Source organism: Mytilus californianus, unplaced genomic scaffold (genome assembly GCF_021869535.1).
Source record: "Mytilus californianus isolate M0D057914Y unplaced genomic scaffold, xbMytCali1.0.p SCAF_3, whole genome shotgun sequence".
In the NCBI taxonomy this organism is placed as follows: Eukaryota; Metazoa; Mollusca; class Bivalvia; order Mytilida; family Mytilidae; genus Mytilus; species Mytilus californianus.
In genome coordinates, this window is record NW_026262679.1 from 62,745,293 (window position 1) to 62,754,207 (window position 8,915).

General features: G+C 30.9%; 1 long non-coding RNA gene across 1 annotated transcript; it reads left to right on the forward strand.

Moving 5' to 3' along the window:
- The first annotated feature begins 494 nt into the window (after positions 1-494).
- Positions 495-8,524, forward strand: LOC127733212 (uncharacterized). The gene is made up of 2 exons (XR_007996914.1): positions 495-690; positions 3,762-8,524. It is a non-coding gene; the product is annotated as an uncharacterized LOC127733212 (long non-coding RNA).
- The last annotated feature ends 391 nt before the right edge of the window (positions 8,525-8,915 follow it).

Below are 8,915 nucleotides of genomic sequence, written 5' to 3' on the forward strand. Positions count from 1 at the left end.
CTATCAATTTTATAATAGAATAACCCTAGGTGAAGAAAAACTTCAGGAAAAAAGCATGCTGCAAGGTTGAGTTAGGTGAATAAGAAAAAAACAGTACAGGTAGCATCAAGGTAGACTCAACTCTAACAATAACAACTGGTCAATTTAAATGTCCCAATTGTATTGTCAATTGAACAATAGGTAAAGGTAAATAGTCAAGTCGCAGTAAACTATTTTAAGTTAGATAACTGTACACATATATGAATAATTCAAATAACCTGGAATATGAGGTCCAACCAAATTTTAAAATTTTAAAGCTGTTGATAGAATTTTTCAAAAATTATGTCTTAAAAGGTTTCACTTGAAAAATAAAAAAGGGGAGATAATAAAATTAGGCCAATTAAAATAAATTGATAGATATTCATCCCCGCCCGCCCCGATTTTTTTTATTTTTTAAAGATTTACGATTTCCGTATTTTGTTCATTTCCGTTACCGGTAACCGCCGATAATTTCGTTTCATTGAAAACTTCCTGTTTCAAATTTCAGTTTTCATATTTCTCCTCGAGTAATATATCCAAAATTATTAATTCGAAATATTCTGCTGCTCAATGATGACAACATTATCTTATGAGAATATAGATTGATTACTAGAAGGGCATGAAATATTCGGGTTACGAGAAATAGGCTGTGTCCCAAGAACACTAATCATGGTATGTCTCAAATTTCAGTATTAGAAAACCGTAGATTTTTTTATTTATACAATGACTTTGTGTCAGGGAATTTGGACTGTGAATAATATCCAAAGCGCAAGAATCGTGGAACACATTGGTACGAAAACATGACTGGAATAAATTAATTGACACAAGCACGAACTTGTGCGGTTTATGACCGTATATTTTAAGCGGTAGGTCTTTTCACCACCGAACACCCCAAAAATCGAACAGAAAAGGAGAGTCTATAACACTACCACTCTGCAAACCACCACTGGACACCTCAAATAATTTTTTTTCTTCATTTTTTTTCTTCTTTTATAAAATAGTTGTATTAATAACAAGAAAAGAGACATGAACAAATGTTAAATATTTCAGGTAACTAATATCCTTCATCAGTAATTGATGTCAAATGATTCTTATACACAAACAATGTAATCCGGACAAATAGTGATGAATCCGGAGACGTTTTTCTCTTCTTTATATGGATTATATTGATAATCGACCTTAACAGAAAAATGATGGTACCTCGAAAGACCGAATAACACTGTTATTATCCAAATAACACTTGTAATGACCGAATAACACTTGAAATTTTAATATTAGCACAATTTGGTGACTTTTAAACATTGATTTATAAATAATAGTATATTATGTGTGTATTTTATAACTTAAAAATGATTTACAGAAAGCAGGTAAGTTCATAAAGATTATTTTAAATATAGTGTGTACATCCAACATGGCGACCAAGGAAATCACAATGGTCGCCATGTTGGATGTACACACTAAATTTAAAACGATCTTTATGAACTTACCTGCTTTCTGTTAATCATTTTTAAGTTATAAAATACACACATAATATAATATTATTTAATAATCAATGTTTAAAAGTCACCAATATGTGCTAATATTAAAATTTCAAGTGTTATTCGGTCATTACAAGTGTTATTTGGATAATAACGGTGTTATTCGGTCATTCGTGTTACCCGAAAAATGATGCACATAAACATCTAAAAAATTAAACGTAATTTAATTGATTTTACTGTTTTCTTGTATAAAATCACTGATCACTTGGCGTCTGTTGTCATCTGTCGTCGTAAACTATTTCAAAAATCTTCTCCTCTGAAACTACTGGGCCAAATACCTTCAAACTTTAACTAAATGTTCCTTAGGGTATCTAGTTTATAAATTGTATCCGAAATTTTGATCCATCGACAAACATGGCCACCATGGCTAAAAATAGAACATAGGGGTCAAATGCAGTTTTTGGCTTATATCTCAAAAACTAAAGCTTTTAGAGCAAATCTGACATGGGGGTAAAATTGTTCAATTGGTCAACATCTATCAGCTCTGAAATTTTCAGACGAAACGAACAACCCATTGTTGGGTTGCTGCCACCGAATTGGTAGTTTTAACAAAATTCTGCAGTTTTTTGTTATTATTTTGAATATTATTATAGATATATATAAACTGTAAGCAGCAATAATGTTCAGCAAAGTAAGATCTACAAAAAAGTTAATATGACCATAATTGTCAATTGACCCCTTAAGGAGTTATTGCCCTTTAAAGACAATTTTACACAATTTGTTCATCAAGTTTGCTAACATTTAAAAATCTTCTCCTCTGGAACTACTGGGCCAATTACTTTCAAACTTTAACTTAATGTTCCTTAGGGTATCTTGTTTATAAATTGTATCCGAAGTTTGTATCCATCGACAAACATGGCCGCCATGGCTAAAAATAGATCATAAGGGTCAAATGCAGTTTTTGGCTTATATCTCAAAAACTAAATCTTTTAGAGCAAATGTGACAGGGGTAAAATTGTTTAATTGGTCAAGATCTATCGGCCCTGAAATTTTCTGACGAATCTAATAACCCATTGTTGGGTTGCTGCCACCGAATTGGTAGTTTTAACAAAATTTTGCAGTTTTTTGTTATTATTTTGAATATTATTATAGATATATATAAACTGTAAGCAGCAATAATGTTCAGCAAAGTAAGATCTACAAAAAACTTAATATGACCATAATTGTCAATTGACCCCTCAAGGAGTTATTGCCCTTTAAAGACAATTTTACACAATTTGTTCATCAAGTTTGCTAACATTTAAAAATCTTCTCCTCTGAAATACAGGTGAGCGATTCAGGCTCTTGAGAGCCTCTTGTTTGGTTCAGTTCATGTTTTAAATTGTAATTATATTGGCACCTTGCATAAGAATCTTCAAAGCATCAACCCTCATGACCCTAGTATTTTCAACACAGTTTGAGTTTTCATTTCACTCTGTACTCGTAATATTTGTATTGCATACCAATGCATATGCTTAATTTTATGAGCACTACAAATCATAGCTTAAAAGAAAAATGAATTTCATACAGGAAATTATTTATAGCTCAATATGCATGATTTGTCTAAGGTACATGTAGTACAACAGGGTTCACTATTATTTAGGTCACTAAGACCTACATTTTCTGCCTGAGCGATATGGTTAGTTTTTATCTGCAGTTTCATATATAGATAGACACCCTGTGTCTCAAAGACATATTTTTTAGTTCAAAAATAGTTCATATATCAAACATGATTGTTAATAGATATCTTGCTATATGTTACATTATGTTGGTTTTTTTTTTTTTGCCTCCGCATTAAGGCGTCGGGATTTAGTTGTACCAATTTGCCTACTTTTGTTCATACAGCCAGAAATTTTCCTTCACATATTTCTCAGCTTCTAAATATGGGAATGATTTGTAATTTCATAATGATGAGAGGCAAGTTGTAAGTTGTTTTCAAATGAAACCAAATACCTACTTCCTGTTTTAGGGTTGACAATCGTTTCAGATCTACAGAAAGTGATGATTCCTTTCCGTAGAAACAGAACCTATATTTTGTACATATTTTTAGTAATTGTTGGATTTAATTATGAGATCTAATCTATGCATCCACAAAAGTTGGACGAGTATAATGTAATGATGCTGTAATCAGCATTGTCTGTAGTCACTTCAATTATGTGTGATCATTTTATGTTTCTACAAAATGGCAATTATGACGGTGATTAACAAACATTTGTTTAATTACAGGTCGCAACTCCCACATAACACAGTCTGAGAGATAAGCAGTGGCAATGTTATGTCAGACCAAAAATACCTGTTTCTCCCTAAGCATCAGAGGTGAATGGCATAACTGTTCGAAATGGTAGAATGCATCACAATGGAAAATTGTTGAAACATCTGACATATCTAGTGCTTTAGATGCATTTATTGATTTTCTCTCGAAAATTGGAAGTGGAACATGTCTGTATGGACACAAATTCACACAATATCAAATCTTTTGATTGCCATGTTCTGTTTAATGCTTTAGAAGCAGTTGGAAAAATCGAGAAGATTAATACTTTTTTCCCTCATGCTTAAAGATATTGACTTAATAATGGTATATAGTTTTATCATGACAAGCTACAGACCAAGTTCAAATGTTGTTCCTGTCTGATGATTTTGTGCAGAGTTATGGTCCTTGGACATAGAAAATTCAGTCAAATAATCAGTTTTCCACACTGTTTTTCTTCATGCTTGAAGATATTGACTTGATATTTGTTATATATAGTTTACACCATGACAAGTTATAGATCAAGTTAGCATTTTGTTCCAGTACAATTAATTTTAACCTGTAGGGGACTATGTATTGCCATGCAATACTCTAAGAATGCTTGTTAGTATAAAAATTGGTTGGGCTCCTAAAATTTCAACTGGGCCCCTGAAAAAAATATTTTAGGGGCCCAGCTGGCCCCCGGAGGAAAACTGTTAAGTTTAGTCCCTGAGACTATTGTAAGATGTTAATACATCGCATCAAGAGGAATCGCCATGACATTCATGCCTTTTGATTGACATATTTTCTTTGAAGAAATGCTGGTAAATGAGGCATTGATTACTTATTTTTGCTTTTCAAAGAATGAAATAACAGCTTGGATACAATTTGAAATTGGCAAAGGCAAAGTCTCCTCTTCCAAATCTTTCAATGATACTCCATGTCTTGTAAAAAGATGTGAAAGTATGATAGTGTGGAGAACCATTGATAAATCATCAATAAATACTAGCATTCCAGTACTGGTAACTAAAAATGAAGAACTGGAAGAAGAAGACATTTGTAGCAATGTATTTTCATGTCCTGAAGACGGCTGTGTTGCAACATTTTTAAAATATGGACAACTATGTAATCACCATAACAGGGGCAAACATACTTGCCCTCAGAATAATTTAAATCTGAAGTGAGCACACACAAATTAACTATGCTGCTTTAATGGAAAGCAAAAGTTCTGCGGAAAAAGTTATTCATTCCTGTATAACAAATGCAATACAAGCAAATTCTATATTAAAGAAAGGATGGGCATTGAAGAGTAAGAGAGAGGTTAAGAGATTTTCCAAAGAGCAGATAGAAAATATGACAGAGAAATTTCAGTTTGGTGAATCCAATGGATATAAGTGTGACCCAGATGAGGTGGCAAGAGAGATGAGACATGTAAAAAACAGTAAGGGCATCCAGAAATTTCAACTAGAACACTTTCTTTCTCTTTCTTAAATTGCTAGGTTTTTTTTAGCATATTTTCACTAAAAAAAAAAAAAGCATCAAATACTGTTTTTTGACGATTGTGATCTGATAGCAGAAGAATCTAAAACTGAGATGTGTCAGCTAACTGAATTAGCAAATACTGTATTGTAAACATTTGACATTTTTGGTCTTTTTTCAAAACCTCTCATCTGATTGATGTAGTTAATATTTGAAAAATTTCTTCTCAATAACTTCTTAAAAAATTGATTGATTGATTGTTGTTTTTGCTTAATGTCCAGTAGCAAATATTTCATGCATTTTCAGGAACACTTATTGAATTGAAACCAAGCTGTGCGACTTAAATCATTTTGTGAGAAGCTGTGACATCCACGGATCCAGTACCCCACCTTTTTTCCTATACATGTATTTTGAATATTCAAAATTTATACCCTTTTATATACATTTTGACCAACAATAGACCTATATAGCTATATTTAACTACTTCATGGAGAGTTAAATAACAAATATCTGATGCATTTATCACTGAGGTTAAAATTTCATCTTTAGAAAATATTCAGTTTTAGAAGCTCATGATATGACCTACAACCTTATCAACTATTTGTAATATTTTTCTTGCCCTTTTATATATATTTAATACAAAGCTCATCCCTTCTGCTAAATACATAAAGGGAAACATACAGCCTTCAACAATAGACATGAGTTTACTCAATATGTGAAGCTCTAAACATTTACATAACTTGTGAATGAATTAAACAGAAACAACAATAAGTCCCAATTGATTTGAAACTGATGCTATATATAGTGTCATCTGATGATGCAATTTAAAGGTTTTTATTCAGATTGGCATGTGATCCTAAGCTGGTTTTGGTAAAACTGATACTGTGGATTCATTTATTTTCGTGGGTACCAATTTTCGTGGATTAAGGAAAACTTACATGTTCGTGAATATCTAATTTCGTGGTTTTGCCGAAGTCTGCATACAAGCCTATAGAAAATTTGGTATTCGTTGAACATTTAATTTCGTGGTTCACCTGTACCCACGAAATCCACGAAAATTGGTATCCAACGAATAATAATGAATCCACATCTTTTTGCAGTGAACACCGGGATTATTTTGTCAGATATAAAAAATGGTACAATCTCTTGTGTGTTAAAATACATGATTTTGTGAATATCAAAGAAGTAAAGTAAAATAATTGTAGCATGCTGTGTTGATAATGTATGGACTTTCACAGTTAAACATGTTAAAGAAAGATGTTCAGGTAGATATTGGTTATTAATCATGTTTACAGTTAAAGGGGTATTAGCTACGAGATATAAAAAAAATTAGAATATGATTTTTTTTTTTGTTCAATCATTAATGAAAGTGAAATAGTGAAATAATAATTCGCTTTTAGCAGCTTTAAAAGGAAAAGAATGTCAACATTGAAAGTGAAACAAGGATGAACCATTTCGTTGACTGATTCGATCGACAAAAAATCATTCTTAAACAGGCAAAAACGACAATTAACTTATTTTTTTAGCCTGTAACATGAAATCAAACAGACCAAGAAAAGTCCAATTGCACGAGGTCGCTATCTATTTATAGTTATGTTTATATCGGGTTATGTGACCGTTGTAGGTTATTGGAGGTCATCTTGATGATTAATTACATGGTGTCTAGACTAAAATATACACGAAATGCTGATATATATTGAGTCCATGCATTGTTTATTGTTTATTTCAGACTTATTGTAATTTGGATATACGTTTTAGTATATTATAAATCAAATATGAGAATTTGAGTCAAATCAGTGAACATGAATTTGACAGCTAATGCCCCTTTAATGGAATACAGGATTTAATGTCAACATATTGCTTATCTACATTGTTTTAAAATATTGTACAAAATTTAAGTACAATTCCAATGTATCATTAAAAGATTGAAATTTTTAGCAAAAACTTCACCCTGTTGCTAAGGTAATTTATTTGTTGCTAAGGATTTCGCTGCTTTCAATGCAGATGTTAAATTTTGACATTGCTTGTATATATTTTCTTGAAACATTGCAGCATACCTGAATACATTAAAAAAAATGTGATTGTAAACATTTTACATGTTGCTCATGTTCTATCGTCGTTGCAATGGTCTTAATTGTGTAGCTTTAAATTTTTTCTTTGAATTATACTGAAGCAATTGGGTATTGCTTAAAAAAATTGTGAAGATACATGATACATTTTATCAATTTTGAATAAACCTACAGATTTTCATTTTAAGCACTGAAAATATCATGTTGCTAAGGCACCAATTATGTTGCTATGGAATATTTGTTATTGTTGTTTGGTCTTTTCTTTTGATATAATTGTAAAAATTCACTGTTGCTTGTATGAGTTTTCTAGATACATGATAAAACATATGAAAATGCCAAAAAATTTAAATTATAAGCAACATATGCCTGTTGCAAAGGTAGATTTTAATGTTGCCATGGTGTAAATTTAGTTGCTATGGGTTTTTTACTTAGGAAAATGACTGCAATCATAGTGTGCTTTGACCCTGTTATGTTTTCCATATAAAATGTTTACTAAAATGACAAAAAAAATGTTTGTAGATCTGTCACCAAGGTCCAGAGCATTATTAGATAAGGGGGAGCTAACTCGTATGTACTCGAACCAAGGAACAGGGGGTCAGTCTATCGCTAGACTTAATGTTCTGATAGGCATAGCTTAAACGCAAGAAAGGTTTTCATAATTTAATCAATGATAACAATTTAGATGAATGATGATAATAATCAATTAGTAAACAATGCCAAATAATAATAATCTAATTCAAGTACAAAGTATCAAATCTAAATATCAAATCCAAAGTAAGACTATTTCTCTTATACTGTAAAATATAAAATAAATGCCAAAACTACTAATTCATAAAATGAACTTAATCTCAAAATCAAAATGTCAAAGTCTCAAAAATATAATAATTCTCAAATAGAAATTGCTAAAGGTAATAAATGTGAGTCAGAGAGAAATTTTGTCTCAACACTAAACCGTCAACTGGTAGATTGGTAGACAGTCTTGTAGGTCCAGTATCATGTAGTGAGTGGTTATGGTTCAGAAACACTGACTGCCTTTCCACTACTAAATAGAGTTTAATGGTGACTACCCTTGCGGGTATTGCGCCAGATTACCTTATATAAAAACATTTCAAATAAATGTTTTAAAATTTATTATTATTTAGGAATTAACCTGTATTATATATTCATATTGTAGTAAATTGTGAGTTTTTTTTTTTTTTTTTTTTTTTTTTTTTGACTGCCTTTCCTTAATTTCACAACGATATTTATACTAAATCCCAAAATAAATAAATATGTCTCAACATGTTAAAAGTACTCTCATTAGTAAAAATAGACTTTAATAAACAAAGCCTAATCCTATATTGTTTTGATAAAAACTTAAACTAACCTAGTGACATATGCTAATTACAATTAATATTTCAAAACAAATTACTTTAATCACACTGTGACATCTTGAGTACTTGCCACAGCATAGGTAAAAATTAATTAAACAATTTAATTAAAAAATTTTACAAAATACAAACATAAAATTTCTTTCTAAAGATAAAACACATTATTTATACAAAATCATACTATTAAAAATATAAGCCAAATAACACACCATGACAGATCATAACATTTTATCCA